The following is a 20349-nucleotide window of genomic DNA, read 5'->3' on the forward strand; positions in this document are numbered from 1 at the left end:
CCAGATTCAGTTCCAACATCAGACACTAACAATTCAACAGGACATGCCTAGACATATGAAATTTGGTAAAACCTGGTAAAACAGGTTGGGATTCCCCACATTTGGTTGTAATCAGCCAGATGAGAAACGTGTTAGAATGCTAACATTTGTTAATTATCAGTAAACACAAAGCACAGCTGAAGCTGATGGGGAACAACATTAGTTTAGCAGGTATTTTAGCATAAACTAATAATGTTTTTTCATTTTTATTAATCTTTTTACCTTTACAATTATCATCTATATAAGTGGAAAAAAAAATCCAGGTAACTATTATGAAATAAAAGCAGCAACCCTCCTGCATTAAGACCACATAACAACGACCACATTATTTGAACTTCCTACTACCCAAACCTGAAACAAGTCCGGACATGTTTACTCTAAAAACTCAGGCTGCACTTCCTGTATCTGCAAAAACACAAATCCTGAAAGCATCTTAAAATAATTTAATCACTTAAAGTGTTAACTAGCTGACTATTTCACCTACAGATCTTTGCAAACATCTGGTATTAGAATCGTGTTCACATTTTTGATTGTTGCAAGGTTAAAATGTAATTTGGGAACTTTCCTCTCACTGATTTCTGTAAATCTCTTTGATCCTGTAGGGCTGGGAGGAAGCCCACTGTAGAGGTACGTACTTGTTGTCTTCAAACGCTCTACTCCTGATGTGGGAGGTTTAAAAGAAAGTCAAAAACCTGAAGTGCCCAGCAAACGATTTATTCATTCTGTGCTACTGTCACAGAGAAGGGAAGAACTCAGCAAAGATAACATTTAGTGAAAAAAAAATGATCTGAAGAATAAATATTTGATAGCAGTACAGAATGCCTCGGATCCTTACTGTATTACATTTTTATATTTTAAATTGGAACCTGGCGCCTGAATCTTGTGTTTTCCTTTACATTCATTAAGTGTTTGACGCTCCACATTTCCAGGGGAGGTTCACAAGACCTCTGCTTCATATGTGTTCCCATCAATGTAGAAATAAAATAGATTATCAAACTATGGATTGACAAAACACAGCCTAAACCTCTTTAATTTAACCACTGAGTAGAATGCAGAGGGCTGATTTTTTTTTTTTTTAAATGCATCGTTATAGTTCAATAATGATCGAGGGCCACTGACGCTTTTCTAGTCTATAAAATTCAATTAAATTCAAAAGTTCCAACAGGATAGTCCGTTGTTATGCAATACTTTGGGGAAATTTGAATCATTAAATTATTTTTCTTTTGGAGCCAAAATGTCACCAAAACCTTTTGTGTCTAAATTATACAGTTTTTATCTCAGTGAAAATAGTCATTATAAAAAGGAATGAAGCATAGCATCAATATAACAGCTGAGTACTTGCCAATGGTTGTGTAATTATTTTACAGATTAAAGAAACATATGACAAACTTCTCATAATAAATGGTTTCACTAATAATATCAGATGTCAATAAATACGTTTCAATCCACCTGTTTTTATGTAAATCTTCTGTTAATGTATCAAAAAACCTGCTATTGGGAAAAAATGACTCCATTTTCTCATCTGACTTTTTTTTCTTCAACACATTTACTGATTTGTTCTCTCCTTTTGTTCTGTCCTTTAGTTAAATGCAACCCCATCTTGGATCCCAATGCTGATCCCACAACCACTGGTGAGTCTTCACATGTTTCCTCAATAAATTCACTGCAGGGTGTGGTTTTTTTAGATCTTCACCTAAAGTGTATAAAGAGCCGTTTATTATCCGCATAAACATGTGCAACAGCCCTGTCTCAAGTAAAGTCAGTAGAGTAGAAAAGACCAGCAGAAGAAAAAAAAAACAACTACTGTCCTTTTTTGTTACTTGGTGTCAGTCACATCTTGAAACACTGAACATCATACAGCTTGAATAAGGAGCTGGGGGGAAAACCAGATACACTAATATAGCAACACCCACTCCTTTGTACAATACAAGAGTCGTTCACTTTGTGGTTTACCCATCTAGCACTGTGCATCAATTAGAAAGTGGAAAATGGAAGAAGAGCAGAGACAGATAATTAAAAAGGGCACACCCTAGTTTGTTTCTTGTAAATATTAGAAAAGAGATAGTTTGCCATACAGGGGTTTTGTCACATCATGTATTTCAAGAGATGGATTTACAGTTTTTAGCAATAGTTAGTTCTATCAAATGTTAACAACTTTGAATATGAAGATAACAAATATAAATGAAACTTCTTGAACTCTAGCTGTTTTTTTTATTCTTTATTTTGGCTTATATTTACTTAAGTCTCTTTGACATTATATGAGCAGATAATAAAGTGCATGGGGAAGGCAGTGGGACTACATTTCTTACCTTATTTACTCAGTCAGTTGAATGTACCACCTTTTTACTCCAAACAGGTTTAACAAACAGGGGAGAAAACACAACAAGTAGTAAATAAAAAAATGTTTTTTTATTAAACCAAACTGAAGAGAAACTTTTACTACTACTAATTCCACTTCATACTTCTACTCCGCTAATATACAAAAGCAGATGTTTAACCTTTTACACCCGACATTTATTTGATAACTTTAGTTCCTTTGCAGATTCAGATTAATAATACAACATATAATTGAGATAATTCAGTCCAGACCAAAGTGGCGGACCGACAGACGGTCATCCATAGAGCCACGTTGCTAACATGGCTAATAACTCATTGACAATGTTTTTGAAATACTAACATATGACCTATTTCCCTCGTCTGTCTCCTTTCAGTGAACTCTACGTTGATTTGCATCACCAAGACTTGGTGTCTGACTCAGCTGATTTTTGCACTTGGTGTCATCGGTATCATTCTTCTTGTAGTCGGTGTCCTTGTGGTTCTGCATCCCAAATGCAGAAGAAGAATATGTGCAACCATGGGAGCTTCGTACATTCCTGCAAATCAGCAAAATAACATGGAGCAAGAGGAGATGACAGAGGTCAACATAAAGACATATGTTGGGAGCTGATATGGTACAAAACAACAGTGGCTGAACAAGGATGAAAACTGACTATCTCTAGATTAAATGTAGCCACTGTTCTTTATAATAATAATAATAATGATGATGTTATTTTTTTGTTATTCATACAAGTGCCTTCAAGTCTAGTAAAGCAATATTAAATAGAAATAAACAACCTAAGTGTTACACATGCAAAAAATATTAAATAGAAATATTTGTAATGGGATATTTATAATATATATATTATATCTGAAGTTATATACCTTATTACTTAAATATAAGTAATAAGATATTTAAAATGATAGTTTTAGGAGAGTTTTAAACTTTAAACTTAAAGCCCAAAGAGAGACAACAAAGCTGTTTTTACAGATGCTCATAGAAACATACCAGAATAATAAAAAAAAAAGTTTTAAATGGTGCTTTTGAAGCCCGATTTTCCCTCTTAATTGCGTGTAACTACATTTTTCCGTTTTTCTTCGTATTGTTAATGAGCTTCAGTGGTCAGCCTGCTCTCTGTGGAAAGACCAGGATGGCCCTGTCAGCCTTACACTCACAGAAATATTTAACCCTAACTTTTAAGATTTATGTAATTTAATTAATAACAAAGTTCCATTTGATTTTTTTAAATATTTTGAACATAAACCTACCTAATAAACTTTACATGATCCATATGCATCAGTGTAATAAAGCCTATTCATTTGAAATGCATATTCCTCAGGTTTATGTATTCAGTATTAATATAATTTATTGAATTTAAATGCATATTATTCAGGTTATACATTTAGAATACATTAAGTATATTTGTTTGAATTACATAGTAATTAGGTTACCTATTCAAGATGAATAAAGTGTATGTGTTTAAGATACATAACAATTAAGCTTAAATTCAATCAAAATGCATTAGATTTATGTATTTTTATGATTAATATCCATTAATATTTTTCTATTAGGTTACCTATTCAAGATGATTAATGTGTATGTTTTTGAAATACATAACAATTAAGCTTAAATTTAATCATAATGCATTATTTTTATGATTCATATTCAATGCATTTTTTCTATTAGGTTACCTATTCAAGATGATTGTGTATTTGTTTGAAATTCAACAATATCTCAATGATGCATACAATCAGACCACCTTGTTGATTCAACTAATTTATTAATGCTTCTCTTCACACAGACACTGTACTCAGCAGGTAGTGTAGCTCTTCAACCAAGTCATCTACTGCTATAGATGGAACATGAAACATGTTTTGTAATTTCAATAGAACAGAGGCAAGTTAGTATCTGCTCCAACAATGGCAGTAAAGGACCTGCTCTTTTTTCTAGATCTAGAACAAACAAACAAACTACAGGCTCAACAACATTCCTTACATCTGTATCTGCTGGAACGATCGCAGTAATGGGATATATTGAAAGGACAGAACAAACTCTACAGGCTCAACAACATTAAACATATAGTAGTAGAACATAGTTAACTGAGCACCTTCCGTTTCTATCTTTCTGTGTGTTCGATGTGTGAATCTTCAAGGTTGTGAACGTACTGGAACACTATAAAACACATGGTTATCAGCATGTATGGGCGGTCTCTTCCTGTACTTCCTCCTCCCATCACCACCCCACCCCAAAAAAAGAGTCACCTGAGCAATTTGAGTTTCAGTGCTCGTACTTTGGGGGAAGGCTTGGACGATTCCAGGTCCATCAGGATCTTCTGGTAAGCTTCGAATGTATACTTCAAGTTTTTTGGATAGCTTAAATTAAGAGCATAGATCAACCCATAAAGCATTACGCATGCATGGTTGATACTTTTGAGGTTGTTGAGAACTTTGACCCCTTCCAGGACCATACCGACATCTGCAAAGAGTCCACCAGGACCATCATGATCATCACCCTCAGCTTGAACGGTGTAGATTGCCATGGTTGTCCCTGCGACATCTGCCTCGGCCTCACTGCATTCGATGTCCTGAAAGATGGAGGGAACAGAGAACAATGAGCTGTGTCACCCTCACCTTTGACCACCAAATTCTAAGCAGCTCATCATTGAGGCCAAGTGCGTGTTAATTTGAAAAAATTCCCTTAAGGCACTGTAGATATAGCGTTCATGAGAATGGGATGGAGTTCAAGGTTACAATGACCTCAAGATCTTTGACTCCCTAAAAGCCTGGAAAACAAAACAAAAAGTCACGTTATGTATAAATGGAGTTGTACATTCAATGATCATCAACTATTTAAATATGATTAAAAAAAAAAGTGGTGTTTGAGCATTGTTGATCACAATGAGGGTTGTGTCAAAGAATCTAGATGCCATTCCTTACCGTGTTTGTGGTAACTCTGTGCCATAAAGAATGGCATGTCGTGTCTCATTGCTTAAAATTAATACTCTTACGGTAATCCTTTAATTTAGTGAATATTTAATGGTGCACATGAAACATAAGAGACTAACTTACATGTTCATAGGTTCGTCCTACTCTGAGGCTAAGGTTTTGTGCTTCCTTAAGACGCAAGGATTTCCGGGAAGACAGAAGAGACTGCACTTTATCCAACGAAGCCTTTGACCTGCCACAATAAAAATGGAGTCAACAAAACATCCCTTAAAAATGTAAAAAATCTGTGAGGTTTATGAAAATATTCTCATAAGTAACCAATACCAAAAAGAGCCAAAGTAGGGTGAAAGGACAGTAGGAAAGAGGCAAACCTACTGCTCCCTCACTCCTACCCTCCACCATCTCTCCTAATCTCCTCTCATAGGGTAAGGTTTACTCCTCCCTCCTATCCAACCCTCTCTCATGCCGTCCTCCCTCTCTCCTAACCTCCTTCTGTTTCCTGTTAGCAAATAGAAGGAACTAATCTCTTCCTATCCTGACCTTCTCTTCCCTAACCCATCAACCCTTGCAAATGCCCCATTCTACTAAATAGAATCAGCCCCAACAGCCAAAACAAAACAAAGTATCCTTACTACTACACTGTTTTATGACTTACCTCTTCACATCCGGCTTTGGCTTTATAGTCTGCCTCAGATCCTCAGCTGCCTTTTGACAGAAAAAATTATCCCATTATTTCTCTCCACAGATATCAGCCCTAAATACAATACAAGGTATGGTAAAGGATGAAGACAGGAATTGCATTATCTTTGTAAACCTCATTGTAGAAAAAATTGAGAAGTAACAATTTCGCCCTACTTTTACACCTTTTTAAAATCCCATGCTTTATGTATGTGTGAAGTTACACTGTGATAGGAGGTAACACACAATAAAGCTATATGTGTGAAGTGTGTGGGAGACAGAGAGAGAGAGAGACAGACCGAGAGGGAGAAGACCTAGGGGAAGAGAGAAAAGGAAGGACGGAGAGACGGAGAGAAGAGGGAGACAGAGGGAGATAGTCAGACACAGAAAGGGGGAGGGAGACAGAAAAGAGAGAGTAGGGGGAGACAGACAAAGTGTGGTAGGATAAAAGAGGGGGGGGGGGGGGAGAGAGACAAGTCGATCAATCTTGTGTTGGTTAGAGTTCCAGTCAACATGTCCACTTACTTGCAATAACATCAAGGACGACAAGAAGGCTTCCCTCTCCCCGATGTTCTTCAGGCGTTGGAGCTCATAAGCTGAGAGTCCACAACATGCATCCTGTTGACCCCCCCCCCACACACACACACACACACACACACACACACGAGAATCAAGCTGATCAGAATCAAGAATTAAAACCGAACTAACATAATCTGAAAGGCATTTCTTACTAAATAACATTTCCAAAACGGGTGTCAATTACATAACTGCTGCTTTATGAGAACTATCAAGTTTCTGTGTACTCACCTTCTTGTTTGGGGCAGAATTGTTGCTGGCAGATTGGAGACGCTTAGGTGCCAGGACCCGTCCCTTCACCTCAGGCCCCTCCGGACCATTTGGATTTACTTCCTACAAGTGACAGCACTACCACCATTGCCTTGAGGGAATTTCTTACTCAAAACAAACAACCCATTGGACCCAATGACGAACTACTGGTGGTCAAGGTCAATGTGACCTAATCCCCATCCCATTCTCATGAACACCACATGTTATCAGGCGCACCTAGAGGGAAATTAATTACATCTGGCACAAAGGACAGAAAGATGACATACTTACCACGTATTCTTTGACCAATGTGTCCAGGTCTTCACAGAGGTAGATGCTGAGACATCTCAAAACGCAATCACGCCTCACGTTGATGTCTTGATTCTGAAACAAACATTGCATGATTCCATGCTGGTCAGTGTCAGATACACACTAACACGCATGTCAAGCCACTAACATTTCCCTCCTTGACCATCCTGAACTCAACTGGTTTCACTACACTCCATTAAAGCAAAATGTAATTTCAATAAGTTCTCAATAAACAACCAGTCCGGCCCTTGACTTGTACACATTTTTTAATTTTGGCCCATGGCGTATGAGGTTGACACCCCTGGGTTAGACCAAAAAAATACTTACATTCTCCATCTTTGCCATCATGGCTCCGATTTTTTCCCCTGCAGCTCCCCCTTTAGTGTTGAAAACCCTGATCAGGTCGCCGGTCAGGCGGTCCAGTTCCCTCAAAAATGTTGAGGTCAGTGGTACAGTTGTCAGCCGCATAAACTCCAAGTTGATCTGTAAAAGACAGCAGAGACAGGACACAGACTTAAACAGGGGCAGCTGTTGCTCAGTTGGTAAAGGGGTCAATCATAGACCGAAGGTCAGTGGTTCAAATCCCGGCTCTGACTGTCCACATGTCAAAGTGTCCTTGAGCAAGGCTAGAGCACTGCACAGCAGCTGGCTGCCGCCATTGAATTGTTAACTGGGTGAATGAGAGAAAGCCATTGTAAAGCACTTAGGTTTGGGTTGGGCTCGACGCTAAGCTTTTTTCCAAGTAGCACTTGTGCTACCATGCTGAAAAATGTAGTAGCACACAACATTTTTTAGCAGCACAATGAAAATTCAGCAATTTTGGTAAAGATGTCATTTTGAAACAAATAAAGTACTTTAGCCTAATCCTAACCCTGCTAATTTTTAATGTTATAACTGGCTCTTTGCCTTAACAAAAATCAGGAAAGACAAACAATGCAAATGTGTGTGAGAAAATAGAATATTTATGTCACGGAAGGACTGCATGTACTACAGTTTCTGTTGGAGTCGCACTGATGCGACTGAATGTAATTTGCTATTCGCACTGGAAATTATCAACTCGCAAATGCGAGCAAAACAGTCGCACTGTCGAGCCCTGTTGGGTGCACAAAAGCGCTATTGAAGTGCAGACCAATTACCACATGTGTGACAATGTGTGACATTGAATACACAAGTTACTAAACTTCAGATTCACACTTGCCTCAATGACGTCAAAGAGTGCTGGCCATTTATTGAAAAACTCTGGAATCTTTGGCTCCTGGAGAACCTCCTGTCTCCTGAGGGAGAATGTACGCTGCATCTTTTCCTTGATGAGGGCCTCATCCCTTTTCTTCTTTTTTACCTGAAATGGAATGAAACGTCATTGTCATTATACAGTAAAGATACTTGTATAACGAGATATGATGAGAAACTCTCAGCAATGGTACACAATACAATTGGAAACAGAAATATTAACAATATGATTAGGGAGTAAGAATATTTTCCAAACTGAGCGTAATAGATAAAGAAAAATGAACTGTGCAAAGTAACCACAAAAGAGCTTAAGTGTCCAGTGCTGTGCAAAATGAACTGTTGGGCTGCTTGAGCTGAGCTGGACAGGAAGTATAGTGCAAAAAACATGACGGGTGAAAAGCTCTTATACTGGCCATGCCGTGAACATGGTGTAATCATGGATAGGTAAGATATGTATTGCACATTATACCTCCATCAGTAGAGCCACCCTTTCCATCTCCAAACTGTGTTTTGTTTCACCACTAGGGATGTTCGGACAGAAATTTACATCTCCCTTCCTGGGCTTCTTGATGTTGGCTGCTGGAGACTGCTGGCCACTTCGCTTGTTTTTCAGAGAGTTCATGGCAACCTCGGGGTGTCCAGCTCGGCTGAGGAGAAGAACAATGATATTTTTTCAGCACCTTTCACTGACGATCAAAAATTGCTTCACAATTTAAACACAATGGGCTCCATTTTAGTTTTGTCCTTAGCGCCATGTCTTTCATACATTTATGCTGGTGCAAAGTGGCACAAGACCTTAAATGCAAGACTTCTAATCTGTCGGACTGGCATTTACTATCTTGCTCCACCCTCTGCTGGCACAAATATAAAGCATAAGCCTTGGTACTTAGGACAGCAACAAAAAAAGAACCCATTAAATAAAACACAAACCTCAGCTTGGTGCGGAAGTTCATCATTTTTATCTTCAGGTAATGCTTCCAGCCACAGTATCCAGTTCGTGTTACTTTTTCCAGTAAACATGGATGTGACTGTATCAGAGCCTTTGCCACTTCCTCTAATTGCTCATCCCTTGGGTAAGCTGTGTACTTTATTATTTCCTCAGCTAGGCCTTCAAGGATATCTGAGCGTACTTTTGGCGTAGGACACAGAACAGTTCCCTGTGCCTTGAACTCATCATTTCCTTTCTGGAGCATAATCTCAGCACAGGATGAGAAGCGGGGCACGACAAAGGGTCTAGGCCAGGGGCAGGACCGGGTCTCAGGCGATGACAAGACGATGGTATCATTGCTGGAGTGGGAGTCTGAATCACTTGGTTCTTGTGATGAAGAGCTGGCTTTGGAAGGAGTACCTGGGATTGTGCAGCAATCTTCCGTGAGTGGAGCGGACCTGGTTGTCTCACAAAGCATGTACACCACTTTCAAAGTCCCTTTATCTTCAAGTTCTGATGTTGACAAGAGATTCATGAACTGATTATCCATGTCTTTGTCTTTGTACTGAAGTCTGAACTTCTCAGTCACTTCAAAGAAAGTCTTGATTTTAAGAGCCAAGTCCTCCACAGTTCTTGGTATTCCGGATTCAATGGAGAGTTTTCTTGCATCCTCTTCACCTCCAAAGAGGACTCTGAAGGTTACTCGTGCTGCCATCCTGCTTTGCTAATCTAAGGTGGATACAGAAATACAGAGTAGACAGGTATTAGTCTTGTTATTCAAATATTCAATCACTCAGGCAGAATACATGGTCAGGACACAGTCATTGCCTAGATGTGATGAGGCTAGGACAGCGAGGAGGGTAACAAAGGAAGTTAGTAAAGAGGAGACTAGGAGAGACTAGGAGAGTGAGAAGGTCAGTAGAGAGTGGAGACTAGGAGAGTGAGAAGGTCAGTAGGGAGTGGAGACTAGGAGAGTGAGAAGGTCAGTAGAGAGTGGAGACTAGGAGAGTGAGAAGGTCAGTAGAGAGTGGAGACTAGGAGAGTGAGAAGGTCAGTAGAGAGCAGACATGAGTACAGAGAGGTACCCACAAAGTTTATGTGGTGGACTAAAACCAAATTTGTTACTGAAGATTTTTACACGGCACTGTAAATTATCAAAATCAAACCTGTAATGACGATGTGTCTCTTCAGGGTCACCATACGTCTGGATCCGACTGTGTAGGCCACAAGTGGACAGTAATCCGTCAGCTCCTCAAGCTGAACAAGGGCAACCTCTCTTCCTGGTGACAATGTCAACTGGAACGCCCCAAAATGGTGCTGATACCAAGCAAAGTATAAACGAACTATGAAGCTCAACTCATCTCTCACTATACATATTTGTATGATCTCTGCAAATTCAGGCATTCCAGCCGTTGACCCACATGCCAAAAACATCCCATTTCTGTAGTTGATCCCTTTAGTGGTGACATTCTTTGTGAGATTCACTTGACTGATGTCTGGATACTTCAGTCTGAGAGCCAATACAACCTCCTCATTCAAAACATCAACTGGGACTATGGAGACATTTGTAACTTCCACATTTGATGCACTGAGACTGGATGAATGCAAGTGATAACTGATCAATTGCTGGTGTTTGCTTGCCAGAGTAAGTGCAATATTCCTGAAATTATTTGTGTGTCGAGCTACTTGTTTAAAAAAACTGTGTTTGGCCTCAAACCTTATAGTCCATACACCCACAAGAGGCCCAAAGCACCTGATCAAGTGTGAGTAATGCTCGATATAATGGTGTTTAGGTTTCAGCGTCACACCTGGGATAAGCTCAAGCAACCTGTGTCTGTGCTCAGACACTTTGACATCAAGGTACGCAATGGTCTCGTGCGTGTGAACAGGTGCCACAACCAACTCTACGATTTCCTTCAGGTCTAGTATCACTTGCCAAGCCAGCTCACCCTCTGGTATAAGGTCCCCTATGAGAAATGGAAGGAAACGTATTAGGCACCAATTTTCATGGGAGTTGCCACCTATCGTTTTCCTACTGGAATAGGCAAGTGGTATGATGTGAGGCCGATTTTTTTTGTCACTCCACTTATAAGGAAATTTGAGTATACGCGTGTTAAGAGAATCCAAACTGAAGAACTTCTTCGAGATCAGAATGCTCAAACACAGTGCTAGTTCAAATGGGACAATGCCCTCAAACAAATCGTGTACTATATCTGGGGGGTAGCCTGTGCTGACGTGAAAATGTTGAAGATGTTTAGTTAAAGGGCAAGCTCTCTTCACTCCAAAGCAATTCGTTTGAGTATCCTGTGCAATCTTCAGATGTGCTTCATGTATTTCTTTGGTTCGTAGACAAAAAGCACCTGAATGAACATCCTTTGACTGTATTTCTACTTTCTGAGCAGTACAAAATCGGCAAATATATTGCCCAGAAAAGCTCTCTATGAAACCAGCCAAACCGTGGGCGCCCAAATTATCAGCAATTACACTATGCACTGTTCCTTTGACAAAAGCTCCAAGCTTTGGAATGAACACACCATGCTCTTCTAGTGTAACAAGATCATGTAAAAGTGGCTCCAAAATTTTTCCATATCCATATGCCTTTACATCAGCGTTACTCATTGCGCGGCTCACGAGTCACATGCGGCTCGTCAAGCTATAATTGGTGGCTCGCATGGTAGCTTCCTATGTGGTAACACAGCCAATACATTTTTTCAAATGTGCTTCATAAACGTACAACATTGCACTACAAAAACGCAAACATCTGAATTATACTTGTCCCTTCACCCAAATAATGAAGGAGAAATTAAAAGTATTAAGCCTTAATGGTGATCCCTAAAGGGGGAATTGTCAACCTGTCAAACCTGGCAACGCAGCCCGCAAGCGTGTGGCATTGTTTACAACACGTGACCGCTCAAAATGTAAAGGCGGGCTACGTAAGCTCCGCTAGCTCCGCACGCTCCGCTTGCCAGCTGAAATACGAAATGGACCGGTTTTTAATAAAAAAGGGACAGAAAAGAACTCAAAAACCAGACGAACAGACAGACAGTGTTGCTAGTGGAGTGGATGAGGGAAATAAGTCTGAGGACAAAAATCAGCAGGAAGACATCGGAGAGGGGACGGGCAGAGAAACGGCAGGTGTAATTAAAAAACGAAAAATAAGAAGCATACAAGATGAGCACAGAAAATTTCAAGAGAAGTGGACGGACGAATTCCTGTTTGTTTTGCACGGTATGAACCCTCTATGTTTGATTTGCAAACAAACCCGTGCCGGTTTCAAACGAAGCAATCTGGAGCGCCATTTCAAAACGGCGCATCCAAAATTCAATGAAATTTACCCGCCTGGCAGTGAACTAAGAATTAAGAAAACTGCACAGCTCACTGCTTCACTGTGTGAGCAGCAAAATCTAATCCACCGCACAACCTCCACTGCAGAGCGCTTAACAGAGGCGTCTTATGAGATAGCGTGGATTCTGGCGCGGGCTAAAAAACCTTTCTCCGACTCAGAAATAGTGAAAGACTGTTTTTTGGCTTCAGCAGAAATACTGTTCACAGACTTTGACAACAAGGACGCCATCCTTAAACAAATAAAAGGGTTACAGCTGTCAGATTCAACAATAATGAGGCGGATGGAAGACATCGGAAAGGACATAAGTGACCAGTTGTTGGCTGATCTGCGCGCTGCATCGTGTTTCAGCATCGCAGTGGACGAAAGCACAGACGTCACTGACGTTGCTCAGCTGTGCACTTGGGTGAGGTTCCCAAAAGAAAACTGTTTTCAAGAGGAAATGTTGTGCTTACTACCACTCCATGGCCAAACAAGAGGTGAGGATATTCTGAATGCACTTTTAGTATTTTTTGAGGAAAATAATCTCAGCTGGTCCAAACTTGCAAGTGTGTGTACTGATGGTGCTCCAAGCATGAGAGGCAAAGAGAAGGGTCTTGTTGGCCTCATGAAAAAAAGAGATGAAATTCCCAATTTCATCAGCTTCCATTGCATCATTCATCAGGAGGCACTGGTATCAAAGCTCAGAAACAGTGAATTCCAAAATGTGATGCAAAGGGTTGTGCATGTGGTCAATTACATTGTTTCAAGAGCACTAAACCACAGACAATTCAGACAGTTAATCCAGGACTATGACACAGAGTACAGCGATTTAGTGTTGCACAGTGAAGTAAGATGGTTGTCCCGTGGAAGGGTGCTGGAGCGATTTCTGAGCCTCCTTCCTGAAATCAACAGTTTCTTGGACAGCAAGGGGAAACACCAGCCAGAGCTGAAAGACCCACACTGGATCATACAGCTGGCCCTCCTTACTGACATTACCTGTCACCTGAACACTCTCAACTTGCAGCTCCAAGGAAGAGACAAGCTTCCAAGTGACATGCTGAGGGCAGTCAGAGCATTCCAAAACAAAATAACTGCTCTGTGGATACCTGACAGAGAACTCATCCACTTCCCTAAACTCAGAGCAACAACCACAAGTGACCCATCTCTGCAGCAGCATTTCAGCTACAGCAGATTTGTTGAAGTTTTGGAGGAGCTGAAGGGTGAGTTTGAATCCAGATTCAGTGATGTGACTGAATATAAGGAGATTTTCAATTTTATTGAAAACCCCTTCCATGTGGATGTGTCCTCCCTCACGTCAAACATCACACAGCTCTGCCCTGGTGATCGTGCTGCTCTGGAGAGTGAAATAATTGAGCTGCAAACAAACAACATTCTCCAAGTTGAACTCAGAGCAGGTGTTGGCCACTTCTGGAGTTTGGTTTCTGAAGCAGACTTTCCCACTTTGAAACCACTTGCACAGAAAGTGATGTCTTTCTTCATGAGCACATACACCTGTGAGTCAACATTTTCGACCATGAACACTATCAAGAGAAAACAGAGAAACCGACTGACCCATGGTCATCTTGAATGCCTCACTGTGATTGCAACAACCAAATACAAATACAACATGAAGAAAGTCAAGGACATGCATGCCAGCTTCCGCTCATCACAGTATTAACTTAAATCTGGTCTTAAATGAAAATCCATTGTTATTACTTTTTTGTTGTTTTGTTGTTACGGCCTGTGGGCCGATGCCTGCAGTTCGGTTGGTTCAGTGTGTCACTTCCTTGCAGTGGTAAGGGTGAGCTGTGTGTTTTAAGCCTTGATGTCTCCCTTTCAGTGGAAAGGTGACTGTGGCCAGGGAATCTTTTAACATTGTTCTGTTGGTTTCCTGGTTCTTTTTTGGAGACCGGTATTTTGTGTTAACCGATTGCATGACTGACTATCCTGGTACCTTTTTGCAGGCCAGCGTTTTGAGTTCAACCTGACGGTGTTGTTGTTTATTTTTGTTAAATAAAATAAACTCCTGTTTTTTAACAAGGCACATGTCTCTTTGTCCTCTCTTTCGCTGACCAGTCCTGGGAATAACATAATTGTATTACTCCCCTCATCCCCTTAAGTCTGGGACGTAACACCAATTTATATGAAGAAATGCACATTTGCAAAGGTGACTTAGCATGTTGTCATAAAAGTGGCTCTCCTTTTGATTTTGCAATGCCAATGTGGCTCTTGTCAAAAAAATAGTGAGGATCACTGCTTTACATCGTCACTCTTACACAAAACTGCCAAATAAATTGAGGTGAGTGCTGAGTGAGAGCCTGGTGCCAAGTTATTCAGAATCCAATATACACTACACAACTTGTGCTTCTTCTGTGACGTGCCCAAAGGATTACACAATTCAAAGTCATCAATGTATAAGGTTAAACAAAGTTTTAAATCATCACTTGAGAGGAACAGGTTTTCCTTGAAGTACACACCATCTCTTATGGAGCGATACTGCTGGTTTTCAGGCTGGTCAGTGTTACTGCTCTGTGTTCTGTGGGTATCAATAACTCTATTCAACACTTCAGTAGAATCAAGTATCTGCTGCAACGATCGCAGTAATGGGATATATTGAAAGGACCTGCAATTTTTTTGATCTAGAACAAACTCTACAGGCTCAACAACATTAAACACTTTTTTTAAGTATTCTTTTCTCTTATACGCTGTAGAAAGTGCACCACCTTTCCCCAGTGCATTAACCAAAGGATTAGATTTACATAGTAAATCAGCTAATTCATTAACAACAACACCATCAACCTCAATGTCTTTGTTTTTGAAAAAATCTGAGAGCCTGCTACTAGTTATCGGCACAGACACTGTACTCAGCAGGTAGTGTAGCTCTTCAACCAAGTCATCTACTGCTATAGATGGAACATGAAAAATGTTCTCTAATTTCAATAGAACAGAGGCAAGTTTTTTTCTACTACTTCAGGAAGGTCCTCTGAATAATCAATATCACTATCTGCATCTGACTGACTATCATCTATGTTTGCAGAAGATGTGGGCCTATCATCAGGACTAGCAGACTGAACAGTGACCTTAACTACACCTGCCTTAAAATCTGATAGACTGTGGGGATTATGTTTACGATTTTTATGTGACTTAAAAGTACCATATACATGTGTCTGAAATGCACATCCCTCAAACATACAAGTTACATTTTCATACTGTCTAAGATGTTGATAAGTATGACTAAAGTAATCTTTCTCAGTTGAAAGTTCTTCACACCCACACGTCTGACATTTGAATGTAGTTGACTGAGCAACTGCTGTTTCTAGCTTTCTGTGTTCTCGATATATGTGAGTCAAAAGTTTCTTCCAGGTTGTGAATGTGCAAGGACACTCTACATAAATACAGGGATATTTGCATGTGCGGGCATGGTGGAAATGTCTTAGTCTGAAGTGTTTTATTAACTCATACCTTGAAGATAATATACTGTCACACAATCTGCATGGCCACATAACACAGCACCTGTGAATGAATACAAAGAACAATAAGTCAGTTACAGCATGTTATTAACAACCAAAAAACAAGTTCCACATGGCTACAAAAACATCAGTTTTCAAAGTGCATGTATAATCTACAGCACTACTGAAAAACCCACACACCCAACCTTCTACAAGATCAGAAATTTTAGGCCATTTGTATTTTCTGTTATCAATGAATTTATCCTTTTGACTCAAAAATTTTTAGCTTTGATATCTTAAACAATTTTGTGTGAAGGGGGGGAGCGAGGGAGGCTAGGGTTAGGGGTTAGCTATAGACCTCATCAAATATGAGCCAGTCCAGCAAGCCGTTTTTAGCAATTTAAATAAAGTTAAATGAGTTAAAATGGATAAGCATTAATGGATTAAGTATTAGAATATGATCTAGAGATATACTCAAAGACTTATTCTTGTCTTTATAGTAGGTGACAGTGACAATGTGTAATGTTCATTGAAAAACACTCAATCGTTGTTCACAAACTTTCACCAACTTCCCCATCTCTCTAGGTTTTACCCTGGCCAATGGCATTTTAAGTAAAACTGTGATGTGCGCATTATAATGTGTGAGTCAACAGCTATTAATATTTTTAGTGCTAGTTGATGAAAGTCACGTTTCCGAGTAGTTTTAATCATTTAGCTCAATGATCAGACTGCTCCTATGGAAGTGTGTTACATTTTCAACCCTCCAGTCCGTTGGGACCACGTGCTCATCAGACGTTTATCAAAATACACTCTTGATTTTTTCAAAATACACTGTAAGCCAAGTCAGTCTTGGCTTACAGTGTTGATACTGGAAGAACGTGGCTGCACTCATGGAGCCACCACATTTCTCCCAAACGATCCAGCAAAGCCAGCATCTGAATAAATCAGAGGCTAGGAATAGGCTGTGCTGTTGCAGAATCACATTTTCCAGACTTGGATCTTGCAGCCGTAACGGAAGTTTGCGAGATCTAGTCTGGTTGTAATGGTGCAGCTCTGGTTTGGAGCTCAACCGGATAGTCTTTTCACTTGAAGAGCTGGTTTAATGTTCTCATTAGCTAATGTTCTTGTCTAGAATCAGTGCCCTGATACACCAAGCTGACCTCAAAGAGCTGATGCCGCCAAGGAACGACTGACTCTTTTGCGTCCACACAGCTTTACCAGGTCGCTTTAGGAGACACCACTGTCCACAGAGAAGAACGGCTAAATCTCTTCTTCGAATTCACAATGTAGTTTCCCCAATATACGTATTTGTCAGACAACAGAATTAATTCAAAATAATCATAATTTACAAGTTGCTGTGCTGCAAGTCATCATTTTATAATCACAGCGACAAAACCAACATAATTCCAGATTAATGACAACAGTTTAGAATTGATTGAACCCAAGAGTTGTTTGTGATGTAAAGTTCTTTCTAACTTTCCTGTCACACAATTCACACTTGGCAGTTTATATTTTTTTCCCACACTGATACACTAACACAGAGTTTTTAGATTTAACCTAGAACACTGTTTAGGGAAAGCTGCGTTTTTAAGCAAAAATAGTCTGGATGGAGGCATTCACTCTCTTTCCTCTCTATAAGCCTAAAGCTTGGAGGCATGTTTAACCATTGAGAATCCAATTCAATTAAAAAAAAAATTCCCCCCACAAATTCATACCACTCTGCCAGCGCACAATACCACTGGATTAAATGCTATAAAATATCAACTTTACACACAACCACGGTGGTCAGCCATAAATGACCACCCACGGCCCGATAAGAGTCCCCAAAAACCAAAGGTTCACAGCAAAAATCACAGTGTACATTGTACTCTATGGGTGTACATTTAACACTCATTTCGGGGTATATATAGGTCCAAGAGTTCAGTGTTCACTGAACACTGTTAGAAGAGCAAAATATGTACTCCAAATTTAGAGTTACATTTGAACACTTTGAGAGTGCAAATGTACTCTATTAGTGGTACTTTTGGGCACTCATTCAGTGCTTCCTTACACCTGCAGTGTAAACCTAGAACCCCAGAGAGAAAGAATATGTACTCCAAGTCAGTGCTTTGTAGCACTTCGCAGAGCTGATTATTTAATACTTCTAGAGTGAGAATGTACTCTGACTGGTGTACAACCAACACCTTTGAGGTGAATTATCAACACTTCATGAATGAATAGTCTACACATTAGATTCTTGAAAACATTTTTATTGATGCTGCTGTTGTTACAGTGCATACATATATAGTTAACATTATAGTTAAACTTTAATTATTTTCAATCAAGAACCATATTTAGTTGTACATTTATATGATGTAACCGACAACTTGAAAATAAATAAATAAGAAACATTTTTGTCATATCCCTCTCTCACATGAAAAGAATGAAAATTAGTTTAACATTTAGATGATGTAACTAACAACTTGAACTTGAAAGTTTTGAAAATAAAGAAAATAAAGGTGTGCCTGGCAACCAATCAACAAGTTGCTTACAGCAACACATGCACAGGCACCACATACTGGTCATCTCTGTCAAACCCATAAGTTGTTTGCAAATCAAATGGCTTAAACAAGCACAACTCATCAACTTTTAGAACTGAAATATTTTTGTCATTTCCCTGTCTCACATTAAAAGAATGAAAATGTTCTGCAAAACAAAGTGTTTCAAAGTCCTCTGCTAGAAGAAAATAGTCTCCATTAAGTAAAAAATGTTCTCTTATCAGGCTAAATACTGGCAAATCCTCTATGTTTGAGCAAACCAGAAGGCCTGGGCGATATTCTGTCCCAAAAGAAGTGATCCAAGATGTCACATCAACTTCACAGTCCAAGTCAACCTGTAGTTCTTCAGCAATTATCTCACCATTTTCTATGGCATTGAGCTTAACGGTTTTCACTGGCCCACAGTCAATACTTTTGAAAGGTGTTGATTCCCAATGAAATGCTATAGACATCTGATGTTTTTTAGCCAACGACTTTGTTATATTTTTGAAATTTTTGATTGTGTTCTTGAAAAACCTATGCTTGGCTTCATATCGCATTGTCCAAACATGAAGAATTGGACCTATTTTTCGAATGGACCTGGGATAATGAGTCATGAAATGATGTTTAGGAATCAGTTTGCGATGTGGATAAAGCTGTTTGAAAAGTTGATGATGTTCAACAATGAGATGCTTCAGACATACAGTCATGCCATCAGTAACGACTGGAGAAAATATGATGTTCATAATTTGCAACAGAAGCAGCAAGAGTCTCCAGTGTGCATTTCCTTCTTGTACAACATCTCCAAATATCAAGGGCATATTCCGGATCAAGCAAAATGTCTGAATGGCATTAAGACCAATGCCGTTTCCAGTCTGCTCCAAGTTGATTCTGGTTGGTCGGTTTTTTTCGCTCAACAAAGCCATAATTGTATGAATATATCCGGTTACAAACATCTGTCTTGGATATGATGTTGTCTGTGAGGTAACCAAAGAGCAACTTTAGCTCAAATTGCCCCACTCCTTCCAATATGTCATGCATAATGTCTACAGCATAGTTGTCAGAAACATGAAAGTACTGTAGATCATTGAGTAAACACGTTCGCTTCACTCCAAATGTTGAAGCCAGTGTAGGATCTGCCATGAGGTCATTGCAATGCTGAGCATGGAGTGCTTTATTGCGGAACGTTATTCTTGGATCATCATCACTAAAAACTGTCTGCGCGGTCTGTTTGTCTATCAGACAATAATGGCAAAAATAGTTGGCATTGAATGATTCAACATACCCAAGAAGTGTGTGCAATCCCAAATTGTCCCCAGTTACTTGAGCAATTGTGCCGCAAACTGGTTCATCAGAGAAAGGAAGTTCCACTCCTGTGCACTCAAGGACTTTCAGATCATGTACAAGAGGCTCCAAGATGCTATCAAATCCATACTTCTTTATATCAGCAGTGTGAAAAAGTGCCAGAAGATGAATATTCATTAGAGCTGAGTTTATCTTTGGAGACAGATTTCGTAAAACAAAGTATATACTTCCAATCTTATGGATACCATGCTTGGATCCAAGTGGGTTTGCCATTTCAAAATCGTCGTAGAATATCTGTATTTGGAGAGAGTTTGGTTTTTTAGAGAAAAGGGGGTGATCTTTAAGATAGTTCCCATCACAGAAATCTTTATAAACGCCTGTTTTCTCACAAGGCTGCAAAATATGATCACAAATATCCTTGTTGTTGAATATGAATTTCAGTGTTTCCAATAGAGGAATGTACACAAATTTGTCTGTAACAGG

Source organism: Anoplopoma fimbria, unplaced genomic scaffold, assembly GCF_027596085.1.
Source record: "Anoplopoma fimbria isolate UVic2021 breed Golden Eagle Sablefish unplaced genomic scaffold, Afim_UVic_2022 Un_contig_7523_pilon_pilon, whole genome shotgun sequence".
In the NCBI taxonomy this organism is placed as follows: Eukaryota; Metazoa; Chordata; class Actinopteri; order Perciformes; family Anoplopomatidae; genus Anoplopoma; species Anoplopoma fimbria.